Source organism: Protobothrops mucrosquamatus, unplaced genomic scaffold (assembly GCF_001527695.2).
Source record: "Protobothrops mucrosquamatus isolate PMUCROS unplaced genomic scaffold, P.Mucros_1.0 scaffold1325, whole genome shotgun sequence".
Classification (NCBI taxonomy): domain Eukaryota; kingdom Metazoa; phylum Chordata; class Lepidosauria; order Squamata; family Viperidae; genus Protobothrops; species Protobothrops mucrosquamatus.
Window position 1 is genome coordinate 75,202 of NW_015387525.1, and position 14,153 is coordinate 89,354.

Below are 14,153 nucleotides of genomic sequence, written 5' to 3' on the forward strand. Positions count from 1 at the left end.
GATCAATGGTGAAGGGCAATCACCCTTAATGGGTGATCAGGATATGCATAGGGGATTAAGGGGGGGGGAATACAAGGAACACAACAGAATCAAAAAGCCAAAAGGAAACAAAAAGACTTAAACATCTCCTTGTCAGCAATCAACATCCAGATAAGCAGAAGCTAAGATGAAGATTAACACTAACCATCAAGCGGTAAACAATATCCCAATAAAGGAACTACCAACTCAAGCAAACAAACATTAAACAACAGCGTTATCAAGGAACCAGCAACAAAACTTCCAACAACACTGACTTGATTGTACATATAAAGAGAGCAAACCCTTCTAGTATTGATAATGTTGCGCAGTTTGGTAATGAAATGTCTGCAAGAAAGCAACCAAGCTCAGAGAGCACCAAGGACCTCATAGTTCAACCCTGAGCCACAAATATTCTCTCCTGTTGCTAACTTTACTCACAGGTCGCTGGATCCAACTTCTACTGAATGAGTGTGTCTTTCAACTGCTTCTGAACTTGTAATGTGACTTCTTTTGAGGTATCATCCTGCTTATTAGAATACTGGGGTCCCATCTAGGGTGAAATCCTATTTGAGTAACTGTGGGAAAGTCTTTCTTAGGTGATAGATCAGATTATGGAATACCTGAGTCACGTAAAGATCAAGTGTTTCTTTTACTTTTCCCAGTTCTTGAAGAGTATTTGACTCTGACAGCTATTCTTTGTATGTGGCAGATATTTTTTTTTTTATGTTTTGATCTTAACCGCCGTACTGATCTTACTGTCTTGCTTGATCCGTCACCTTTTTTGACATTCATGAAACTGTGGGTTTTAAACTGCTCTATCTATATACACTACAGTAGCACCTTTCTCCCTCTTGCACTGAGTCAGGATTGAGTCATTGCGTAATTGGGGAACGGAGTATAAAACCAAAGAACCACAGTGCCCTTTCTAAGTCCCACCAGACCACAGGGAGAAGTCTTCTCGCTAAATCTTTTCTCCAGATATTTCCCTACAACTGTAGTGACCAGACTGACTGGAAAATTCTGAGAAACTGTAGTTTCAAAACACTTTCAAGGTATTTGAAGATTTTTTGCTACAGCAGAGGCTCTCAAACTGCACATCGGTACCCCTGGAGATCACTGGTTTATTTTAAACCTGATCAGCCCTGCACAGGCAGGATGGGGGTGCTGTCAAAACTGTTTTTATTTCCCAAACAAGCCCCACTGTGCAGCTGTGATTCAGCAAAGTTGGAGACCCCTGGTGAAACATAGATTAAAAGGTAATTATTAAAAATTTCTTCTGTGTTTACCTTTGGCCCAACCTTCACATACGCCATACTTTGATTCATGGGAGACACACAAATCATTTATCATTTTAGGAAGTCAGAGGGTCTCAGAATACGAGAACCGCTGTGCTAGGGGCTAAAGAAACACAGAAAACCAATGCTCATCCTTACCAGATTGAGGCTGAATGAGGACTCTGGAATCTCAAGAATGGTTTTCCCTGTAACCAGTGACCTTCTTATCAACATGGACACTCTTGAGCCACTTCTGAAGAAGTTCTTCCAAAACCTCCAGGTGGGCACAAGAGGTAGGAAGACTACTTGAAAGATAAGGAGGAGCACTTAGGAATTTCCCAAATCTCAGTCTTATCAGAGAATTATAATTTTGGAAGGGGTCTGGGAGATTTTCTACTTTGACCCCCAGCCCAGGGCAGGAATCTTCAACCTTTCCGAGTTTGAAAGTTTGGTTGCCCAACCTTCATTGGAAACCTCCAATGATGGATACCCCATTATCCAGGAAGCAAGCTCTTCAATGTTTCATAGCTTTCCTGATCAGGAAATTCCTCCTAGTTTGATTTGGACTCTCTCCTGAATGCTTTTATGCATGTTGGGCTACCTTCTAGTGAATCAACCCACCTCCTCTTCCCTGGGGTAGCCCTTCAGACCTTGGAAGACTGCTATGATGCCTCCTCTTCATCTCTTCTTCAGGTCAAACCTACATTTTTAAAATAGGTTTTAGTCTCTCAGTCTTTCACTGTCCTTATTGGTCTTCTTTTCAGCTATAGCAAACTATTTCTGCACAACCACAAGAAAACTGCATACAATAGTCTCCAATAATTTTCCTTGACTTGGAACATCTTTGCTTCACTTCTGGTTCTCTACTTACTTTCCTCAATTATTATCCAATGGAAGTTCAACTACGCACTTCAATATATATATATTTTTAATTCCGTTCAGTCATGTCTGATTCTTGGAGAATGCTTGGACAAGTCTCTGCAATTTTCTTGACTAGGTTTTCTAGAAATGGTTTGCCATTGCCTTCTTCCTAGGGCTGAGATAAAGTGACTGGCTCAAGGCCACCTAGCTGGTTTTGTAACCAAGGAAAGACTGGAACTCACAGTTTCTTGGTGATTGTCACCCAGACAGCTTTCAGATCTAATGCAGGACTAGAACTCATTGTCTTCTGGTGATCAATCATCTGGCTTTTGTGCCTAAAGCAGGACTAGAACTCACATTCACCCAGTTTCTAGTCTGATACCTTCATCTTTACACCAACTGGCTCTCAATAAAATAAAACAGCCTCATGAAAAGGAGAGACAATGTGGGAATAGATACCTGCAAGAATTTGAACTTTTTAGAATATTATCCCAAGACAGCAGTGTCTATCCTCTCTGCCACGAGTTGACATCTTAAAGCTCTTTTATTTCAGCAGCCTCCTGGATGCTGCTTGTAAATAAAACAGCTTCGCCTTTGTTCCTTTGTCACTGTGCAAGTTGTTTCAGCACCATGCATCTCCTTCCCCTTGCTGAATATTCATTCATCATCTGATTTCATTGGCGGTCCTCACCACCGTTTTTACAGAAAGCCCAGCTGGTGGGAGTGGTAAATACTGGATGCAATCATAAATGTTGCTTCCGAAACCAGTGAATAATACATCAGAGGAGGGTTGTGAGGAAAAGTAGCAAAATTAATCCATCCACTCATTTCATCCCAAGCACGTCCAGGTTTGAGCATCCGTTCTTTGTCCTCCATCGGTACTGCCTTTTGGGGATGTGCAAGATGGAGAATCAGGAAAACACCAAGAAGATTCTCCATATGAGGTCCTGGAGAACTGAAGAGCTTCTCATTAGAAAGTGGGGTGGGGGGAATTATCTGGCACAACAGAATGGAGTGTAGCAAATGTATTATTTGCACCCAGGTTGAAAGCAAAAGTGCTGATGGACAAAACTACAGGAATGAAAACAATGGACCTCAAGATAACAGGAGAAGGGTGGAAAAAGTTCAGCTCTAAGGAATGCGGCTTGCCCACAGGCTGATGTTTATTATGGGATGGTGTCAAGCCTGGCTCATGGGAAGCTATTTTATCTTCTTTTCACTCCAGGAGAAGATTTTTCTTTTCATTCTCTTAAAAGCTGTGGAACCACAGAAGCATCCTGAAACATGGGGTCCAGGTGGGTCATACTAAAGCTTAGCACTTCTGCAGGGTGCTTCTACTTCAGAACATTTTGCACGTGTGATCTCTGTAGCAGGGATGTCCACAGAGTGGGCTAGAAAAGTCAAGATGGCAACTTCCGTGAAGGAGTTGTGGCCCATTTAAACCTTTTTTCTTCCTTCATTCATGGATGCCTCTTATAGGGACTTTGTCTAGCAGGATGATAAGGTCACCAACATGCTGTTAGAACAGAGATGTCCACCCTTGGCCACTTTAAGACCTGTGGACTTCAGCTCCCAGAATTCCCCATGCTGGCTGCGGAATTCTGGGAGTTGAAGTCCACAACCCTTAAAGTTGCTAAGATTGGACACATCTGTCTTAGGGGATAAACATGAAGATTTAAAAAACCTACTTCTTAAATTTACATGGCAAAAAGCTGAAATCAGTTTTTGTATTCCAACCTGCTGGTTTTTTTTTCAATCCCCACAACCCTATAGAATAGGTTTTGTGGACTATCTCAGAGATATCAAGTGATTTTCACAACCATCGGAGACCTGAAGTTGTCACTTATCCTACCACTGAGACGGGTTTTCTCACATCAGATTTTCATGGATAGGAGATGGGGTTGGGGATTTTATTGCATTTTTTTTTTTGCATAATTTCACACTATTCGACTATTCTAGGCACAAAAACAGGTCTAGTACAAAAATTATAAATTTTAAAATGATGTTGTTGCTTCTCTTTTTCTCTCTCTCAGGTCTGTAACAATTCCCCCTTCAAAATACCTCTTTAGAATCCGCGTGCATTTGTTTTAATAATAAATTAATTATTCAAGATGGAAGGGTTTGTTTGTTTGTTTGTTTTAAAAATACTTTTCTATTCAAATAAGGTGCTTGTTATTTCTAACCCATCTCACACAATATAGAGATAAATAATCCAAGCCCTTTGAGATGATTGATTTTATCCCTCAAGAGCCATCAGCTTATCTTTCTCTCATAGAATTCCTCCCTCCAGCCAATGTTTTAGGAGAAACTTTGATATATTTTTTTTTAAGGATCAAATCAGCAACCAATGCGGCCCCTGTAAGAGAAGTACAGATCTAGACTTGCACATAATCATTCAGGCCACACAATTTGAACCAACTGAAGCTTTCGGATACTTTTCAAAGGCAGTTGTCAAGCTTGGAAATCAGGAAACCCAGGCAGTTCAAATGTATATAAGGATTTATTGCAAGGTTAAGCTCGCTCCAAGAATCTGAACTACTAACGGCCAAAGCAGATTGGCGATAGGTAAGAGTCAATGGCATTCAAGGAGGGCAGGACTTAGATCTCTTATGGGCGCGAAGAGACTCGAGACTGATGACGCGTTTGACCCCTCCCTCAGGCTCAGCCTGGTCATTTCCTACAGCAGTCCCATGAACAGTGTGTTGCAGTAATCAAGACTGCAAGAGGTGACTAAGGCACCATTGCAGCTGCCATCTTGAATTTACTGACCATCCCTTACAGATATTGCAACCATGCACATCATGCTCCCAAGTATATGGTATCCTGCTTTAGCTGCTAACTTTATCTTGAACGTCCAGGTGTGATCCTGGAGGACTGGAAAGCTTCCTGTGGCTCCTCCCTATTGTTTGAATTACTCCTGACTCACTGAGTCTTTCCTTCTCCAGCAGATGCTTTCCCCGTCACGTGTTTACCCCTCGCCTCAAGCCCCCATAGCATTCTGTCCCACTGGGCAGCTGCCTTGAATCTACAGTTTATTTGCACAGTGTTTCATCTTTGCTTTTTTGCTTCTCTCATGCAGTGACGAAAAGGATAGGAAAGGAGCAAGATTTATATCTCAGGCTGCTGCTACCTTGTATAAATAAAAAAAAGAGAGAGGAAATGTGAAGTATTTTCTCTGTTGGGAAGTGGGGAAGGCGAGAGCACGTTGTTTCAACGTGCGTGTGCTCCTTTGGCTCGGTTGCAGAAGAAAACTTTTTAAGAAAAACCAAGTGAATTAAGAAAAGCCTGTTAGGTTTTCATGCTGCATATAAGAGCCAGTTTGGTCTAGTTGTTAAGGCACCAAGCTGGAAACTGGGAGATAGGGAGTTCTAGTCCCGCCTTAGCCATGAAAGCCAGCTCAGTGACTTTGGGCCAATCACCAGGAGACGGTGAATTCTAATCCCACCTTAGCCATGAAAGTTGTCTGGGTGACTTCGGGTCAATCACCAGGAGACGGTGAGTTCTAGTCCCACCTTAGGCAGGAATGCTGGCTGGGTGACTTTGAGCCAGTCCCTCTTTCTCAGCCCACAGGGTTGATGTTGTGGGGAAAATTGGAGAAGGAAGGTATATTAAATAACATTGTGTTATTTATGGAAATAATAAACAGGGATAAGAAATCTAAGATAAATAAATTAACCATGGGAAGGAAGTTTATAAGGGCTGAAGATTGAGAATGTAAGAAATGATTGGATGATGAAACAGAATTCAAAATCTTTGCAACGGGCTATGCTAGAAGGGATCACCTCCGCGTGGGGAAACAGATTTTTCAGTTTGATTATTCTCCATGTGCGATCTCATTGGAGGCATTTCCATTCATTTTAATATTTATTGGAGTTCAGATACTCCTTGACTTACAACAGTTCATTTAGTGACCATTTGAAGTTGCAACGGCACTGAAAAAAGTGACTTAGGGCCATATTTCACCCTTAATGACTGTTGCAGCACCCCCACGGCCATGTGATCAAAATTCAGATGCCTGGCAATTGACTCACATTTATGACGGTTGCAGTGTCTCAGGGGATCATGTGATCCCCTTTATGTGATCACTTTAGGGAGGCCAGATTCACTTAACAACCACGTTCCCAACTTAACAACTGCAGTGATTCACGAAACGACTGTGGCAAGAAAGCTCGTAAAATGGAGCAAAACTCCCTGAACAACCGTCTCATTTAGCAACAGAAATTTTGGACTCAATTGTGCTCGTAAGTCGAGGCCTACAAGTATAACTCTTCCCTGATGCTTCTTGAGAAACAGGCATGCATTTTCTAGGAAACAAACGTCCATGCGGTTGCAAAAAAAAAAATCGCCACACCTATAGCAATTTTGCTCATTTAAGCTGACCATTGGCTCCATCCTGGCTGAAAATTCTGGGATGTCTCATTTCAACACGTCTAAAAAGACATTGCTGGAGCGAGTCCTTCATTTGTCCAAACGTCTCAGCGACTTTGCGGAGAGAAAATACAGATTTAAATATGGAGCTTAGCCTAACATAAATATTTTCAAAAGCACTATGCATGTATTAAAAACAACATGTTCGGGTTAATTTAGCGATGGATTTATGGATAAAAACTGGTGGAAATAACTTGGACGGGGAATTGATTTTTCTGTCTCAAGGCCTCAATCATGACTAATTTTTGGTGGTAGAAAAAAAACGCTGGTGGATTTAGGAGGTGGGTTGGCTTGCAAGTCAAACATTTTAAAAAAAATAATAATAATAATCCTGAACAGCTACCTTGTTGGAGTGCCTAGAATTTTTTTTTTTAAAGAATCTGCAAGCAGATGAGCAGAGTGCTGTTCAAAAGCTGCTCAGTCAAAATTCCCTTTTCAGGTTCAGAAACAAACTTTCCCTTCTTACGCCTGGGTTCTGTATCCACTGCAATCTGTTGCCAGCCCTAATTGAATAAACCTAATTGATAACAGGTGGGCCCTTTAGAAGTTTAAAGTCTGATCTTCTTTGTCCTCCAGAAATGAGATAGCAAGAGTTTGAATCCTGGGGGAGACAAGGCTTTACTAATTATTTGCAATTGTGTGTGGATTGCCCTGTGCTAATTTGTAAACAAAATAAAACACTTCTTTTCTCCACCTCTTCGAAATAATAGAATTAGGGCAATGCATCTGTTACCGTCCACCTTCCAGGAATCTTCTCTGATAGAGGTCCGAAATGGGCATGATTCCTTGAAGATCAGAGACATGTCTACTTTGCGACTATCCCAGAGATATATAAATCTTTCATACGAAGAAGAACAGGGATGAAGATCTGCACTGAATTAAATGGAATTGAATGGATGCTATTGAAACCATAATGTTCAGTACTATAGAATAAAAGAGACATCAGAATCCCTCTGGGATCATCTGATGAAATGTGGTTCCAAGGATTTCAATTCCCTGCTCAAGCAGGAGACCCTATACCATTTCAGCAAGTCACTGTCCACTCTCTTCTTAAAATCCTCCAACGATGGAGCACCCACAACTTCTGAAGGCAAGCCATTCCACTGGTTAATTGTCCTCACTGTTAGGACGTTTCTCCTCAATTACAGGTTGCTTCTCTCCTTGATTGGTTTCCATTCATTGTTTCTTGTCCTGCCCTCTGGTGCTTTGGAAAATCAGTCAACTTTTTTTCCTTTGGAGCAGCCCTTCAAATACTGGAATGCTGCTATCATGTCACCCTTAGTCCATCTTTTATCTAGACTAGCCATAACCAAATCCTGCCACCATTCTTCATATGTTTTAGTCTCCAGGCCTTTAATCATCTTAGTTGCTCTTCTCTGTACTTTCCCCAAAATCTCAATGTTTCTTTCGTAACGTGGTGACCAAACCTGGATCAGCAAGAAGAAGGTAATTCTTCTTGCTGATCCTATGCATTGTGTACTGGTACATTGCGATAACTGCCTCTGGAATTCTGTCCCCTGTTGAGAAACAGCCATTTTAAGCAGTGATTCAATTCTTGTCATGTTGTTCCTTCTACACTGTGTTTCAAATGGTGTCCTATTCTGCACTAGGTTCACCAAGGATCCCAGAAGAGATTGGAAAACCATTTGTTTGAATTGATATAGGGTTTCATGCATGAGCAGGGGGGTGAACAAGAAGACCTCCAAGGTCCCTTCCAACTCTGTTATTCTGTTAAACAGATCACCATTCCCATGCGTACGATATTTCAGGTAAGTTCTGGCTGAATATTAAAGGAAAACCAGAATTGTTGGAAGAGCAATAAATGATTGGTCCCAAATCCAACTGTTGTCTTCTCTCTAGCTGTCCTCTCTATAAGGGAGGAAGCTTGGAATGAGATCTCGGTTCCTCCCCAGGTAGTCCTTGTCTTACAACCATTCATTTAGAGTCCATTCGAAGTTACAACAGCACTGAAGAAATGATGTATGACCGGCCCCCACCCTTACGGTCATTGCAGCATCCCCATGATCAAAATTCAGATGCTTGGATATCATGTATTTATGATGGTTGCAATGTCCTGGGGTAATGTGATGGCCATTTGGGACCTTCCCAGCTGGCTTCTGACAAGCGAAGCCGGATTTGTTTAATGACCATGTTAGTCACTTAACAGTGATTTGCTTAACAACCTTGATCAAAAAAGGTTGATCTCACTTAACCCCTGCCTTGCTTAGCATAAGTTCTGATCCCAATTGTGGCTGTAAGTCAAGGACGACCTGTAAGACAAAAAAATACATACTATGCCACCGCTCCATGCCCAGCGTGTGCATACGTTCTCACCTCACAATCCCCACACCACCACATGTCCATGTCTCCTATGCCAGCCCCCATGAGTAATGGTTAGAGTGATGACAGTTGTAATGCAAACAACACTACAAGGCCCACTGGCCTATTCCAGAGAAAATACACACATGGACATGTGTGTGAGTGAAGACTTCTTGGAGGTTCCCGTGATGGAATTCTTCAAATATTTGCTAGGAGCTGAGATGAATATTTCCTGGATGTTTTGGGGGGGTTGGGGTGGGGGTGGGGTGAGATGGAAGGTATAGATAATGAAAGGGACCGCTCCATATCCAAAAAACAAAACATGAACCCTCCGGAAAGCACCATGTTTTACACATTGCTGGATTATTCAGCAATTAGAGAGGAGATTTTGAAAAAGGCTCCCGCATATTGCCATGTCTATGAGGAAAAAAAAGGCCGTTGTGAGAAGCTGGAAGGCATACAGCTGTGGACAGCTGTGGGGCTGGTATTGAAACAAAATCTGGCAGGCAGATGGGGAGGAGGCCCAGGAAGGGTCGTTCTCTCAAGAAAAAAGTACAGTTTTGCTTCTGTCTTCGCCAGTACAATCACCTTCTTCAAATGCTTTAAGGAACAACAAGAAGCTTAAATCTAAAACAGTCAGAAAACTGGACGAGTCGCCTTCTCCCCTCTTTAAAGCCCTTCTCGCTTTTAAGGGAACAAGGAAAGGATTTCTCTCGCTGACCTCTTTGTCCAGGCAAGCTTCCAGAATATTCCGGTCATTCTTTTGATTTATTATCCTTCCCTGAATAATATATTCTAAGGCCATCTCTTGCAGGACACTGAAGGAAAATCCTTGTTCCACACGTCTCGTTTCCCCCCTAAAACTGGAGCCCTCCTCCTGCTCGCACTTTTTATTTTTAAATTTAGAAATCTATTTATATCAACCTTGCCAGGGCTCTGAGCTGAACACTTAAATTAAAAGTATGAGCAGAGCTCTCAAAATAAAACTTACTAATATTTCATGGCTGTCATCCCTCCCTCTCTATATTTATATAGATCTACCTTCATCTCGCTCATATCTCACATGGCGCCACCTCGTTGGGGTGATAGAAATACCTTCAACTCTGATTCAACTCCTCCAATTGCTGAAGGGATTTTGAGACAGGGAAATCGTCTCTGAGGTCAGTTGAAAAGGAGACGCTTTTGTTAAAGATCAAAGCCAGTTGAGAAGAAGGAGGTCTGAAAGCAGAAGGGGGTCCTCTAGGGATCCTGATATCTGAGGAAACCTTTTTTTTTTCAGAAACACTGAGGTTACTGGAGGCAAAAAGATGGCAGCACCTGGAATGCAATGATCAATGGAGGTAACAGAATAACAGAGTTGGAAGGGACTTTGCCAGTCTTCTAGTCCAATTTTCTGCTCAAGCAGGAGATCCTATACCATTCCAGACAAATGGCTGTCCAATCACTTCTTAAAAACCTCCATTGTCAGAGCATCCACAACTTCTGGAGGCAAGCCGTTTCACTGGTTCATTGTTCTCACTGTCAGGAAATTTCTCCTTAGTTCTAGGTTGCTTCTCTCCTTGATTAATTTCTATCCATTGCTTCTTCTCCTGTGCTTAGGTGCTCTGGAGAATAGGTTGACCTCCTCTTCTTTATGACAGCCCTTTAGATATTAGAAGACTGCTATCATGTCACCCCTAGTCCTTCTTTTCACTAGACTAGACAGACATAATTCCTGCAACTGTTCTTCATATGTTTTAGCGTCCAACCCCCTAATCATCTTTGTTGCTCTTCTGTGAAGTCTTTCGAGCATCTCAACATCTTGTTTATATTGTGGTGACCAAAATGAGATGCATGTCATAACTTTGTGAGACACTGAGACAACTCAAACAGCTAAAGCTATTTATGAACTGCAAGATTTATTACAGATTTAAATGATGCCCAATTGGTGAACAGGACTAATAACAAGTTTGTGAAGAACGTCATCAGAACATCACCATGAATTAATCTCTAGTAGAGGTTCCCTCTAAAGGATCTGGTGAATTAAGTTGTCCCCCTGCTAGGATATGTTTTGGGACTGAAAGTACAATCTCTTTCTAAAAGGAGGGACTTTTTCCTTGTTCACTTGTGTTGGTTGCATCATTTATGCTTCTGTATAACACTGTGATCAACACTGAAGTTGATCATAAATAAATGAGTTTCATGTACACTAGGTGACACTTAAAGGGCTCTAGTATAGGGAATATTCAATATGAAATTAATTCACCCATTTCTTTCCTTCAGAGTTTCAAGATGACACCTTTGCCAAGGTTTCAAAATGCCTAGCTGTATTTAACGGGCCAAATAATTCATGAAAGTGGAAAGGCTTAGAGACCCCGACATCGTGGGTTTGTAATATTGCCATCTCTCTTTCGACAAACTTTAGATTCCATAGAAACCTCAGGAAATGCATTGGACAAACTATAAAAAAGGACAAAACGGAAGTCAATCGAAAATAATTTACTCATGAAACAACGGGCAAAAGTAAGCAAAGGAATTTAGGAAGCCATCCTCTTTTGGTACGGCACGGAAAGGGTTTAAGTCTGGAAATTAATTTACTTGTCCTTTGTGCTCAGAGGCCCAGCGCTTTCATCTTTGTACAGAACATCCTGGAAAGCTAGCTTAAAGCATGTTTAACATTTTGTTTGCTAGTAAAACAACACAATTGAGCCTCTGTTAATACATTGTTTTAAGTAGAACCTCAGGGGAATTGGTCCAAGCTATCCATAAAAGTATTGTATCCCTTTAATTCCCCCTCCCCTCTTTCTCTCCCTCTCCCTCTCTCTCTGAAAGGAGCTTATTTAAAAATGTACTTTTTTTAATTGGTAGCCGGGTTTCTGAAAACAAAGATCAATAGCACAAAGTTTGGTGTAAACCACCCCCCACCCCCAAATGTAGAAATGCCGGAGGGTAGAATCCGAAATCCGTGTCTTTCACATAGCCTGGATAAAGTAGAAGAAATAACTTTTTTCCCATGTACATCTAGGGCTTCTTCACCCAAGGCCTGGTTTGATCCCTTAATCCACCTCCCACAGACAGTTTCCTCAACACACCACAAGCACTCATAGATAAAAAAAACCCCAACATTTTAGTCTCCCTCTGCTGCGACCACCTCAAGTTACCTCAAAAAAAAAGGCACCTCTTAGCAGCTTTGTTTTTTAAAAGCCATTTTTGTCACCCAGACCAAGATACAAGGTCGCTTCAAATTGGGATCTCTCTTCCCCACAATACACCCACAATACACAATACAGGTGGTCCTCAACATACGGCTGCAACTGAGCCCCAAATGTCAGCTATGTTAAGTGAGACATTTGTTATGTGAATTTTGCCCCAGCTTTACAACTTTTTTGCCACAGTTATTAAGTGAATCATTGCAGTTGATAAATGAGTAACACAGTTGTTAAGTGAATCTGGCTTCCGCATTGGCTTGGCTTGTCAGAAGATCACAAAAGGGGATCCCATGATCCTGGGACAAAGGTCAAAAGTATGAACCAGTTGCCAAGCACCTGAATTCTGATCACAGGGATGCTACAGAGGTTGTAAGTGGGAAAAATGGTCGTAAGTCACTTTTTTCAGTCCCTTGTAACTTTGAACGGTCACTAAATAAACTGTTATAAGTCAAGGACTTCCTGTATCCATGGTGTGTTTCCACAGTGTCTTGGGAAGAAGGCTTAGACTGCCCTGTGTAAAAAATTCAGCCGTGAAATGAAAACATGGACCTGCTCTTTGAAAAGCTTTCTCGTCTCTTACCTAAATTCATTGCCCAGGTGAGTCTCAGATAAAATCTCTTCTCTTCTCCCTATTAGAGGTGGCCAAGATCCAGAAAAGCACTCAAGAAAGCGAATGTGTGTCGGTCCCCATTAATTTTTATGGGACTCCACATGGCCTTGAGTGCTTTTGCACTTGAGAGATGATGGTCCTTCTGTCCTCGTGATTTCATTCCTTTGGAATTTTTTTTTTGTTTGGTTTTTTTTTGCAAACCCAATCAAAGGAGGAGGGAAAAAGAAAAAAGAGGAATTCAAGTCTCAACTTGGCTTGCAGTTAAAAATAAATCAAGAATGCTGCAAGCCCATAGCCAGAGATCTGGCTGTTTGCTCCAGCTGGACACCTGGCTGTAAGAACAGGAGCTCAGTTCCTGCTCAGTTGCCTGTGGTGGGTTTAGCAGACCAGCTTGTTGTCGCTGGAGCTGCCAGCCACGTTTTGTTTGCTTATTGCTTTATTTATTAAATTGATATGCCTCCCATTCCACTATCAAGCGACTCTCCGTGGCTTGCAACAAGGTAAAAACAAGAATAAAAAAAACACAGAGCGGATAAAATGTTCACATTAAAATTCACAAAAAACGAGCTAAGGAAGGAACCAGTATAGGTAGTCCTTGAATTACGACCACAATGGAGCCCAACATTTCTGTTGCTAAGTGAAACCTTTGTTAAGTGAGTTTGCCCCAGTTTATGACTTTTCTTGACACTGTTGTTGAATGGATCAATGCCCGGCTGTTAAGTGAATCTGGCTTCCCCAATGGTGTCAGAAGGTCGCAAAAGGGGATCACCCAAGCCGGGACACTGTCACCGTCATAAATATGAACCACTTGCCAAGCATCTGGATTTTGATCACGTGACCGTGGGGGACGCTGCAATGGTTGTGTGAAAAACGGTCATAAGTCACTTTTTTCAGCGCCGTTGTAACTTGGAATGGTCACTAAATGAACTGTTGTAAGTCAAGGACTATCTGTATACAACAGGAAGAAGTGGAGTGCCTTTTTCTGACAGGCTGTGGAGGTAACTTGAGGTGGTCACAGCAGGGGAAGACTAAAATGTTGAGTTTTTGGGTCTATGAGTGCTTGTGGTATGTTGAGGAAACTGTCTGTGGGAGGTGGATTAAGGGATCAAACCAGGCCTTGGGTGAAGAAGCCCTAGATGTACATGGGAAAAAAGTTATTTCTTCTACTTTATCCAAGCTATGTGACAGACACGGATTTCGGATTCTACCCTCCAGCATTTCTACATTTTAGGGGGGGGGGGCTTACACTAAACTTTGTGCTATTGATCTTTGTTTTCAGAAACAATAAAAAGAAAATCCACTAACCACCTCCAGTGTAATACGCCCCCCCCCAATCCTGGCCCCAGGCCAATTGGCAGTCAGGTTTTGAGGCTCTTTTCAAAGGCGGGGGGGTAGATCTCACCTTGGGAGGCATGAGGTTCCAGATGGTGGGAGCCATAGCAGAAAAGACCCTTC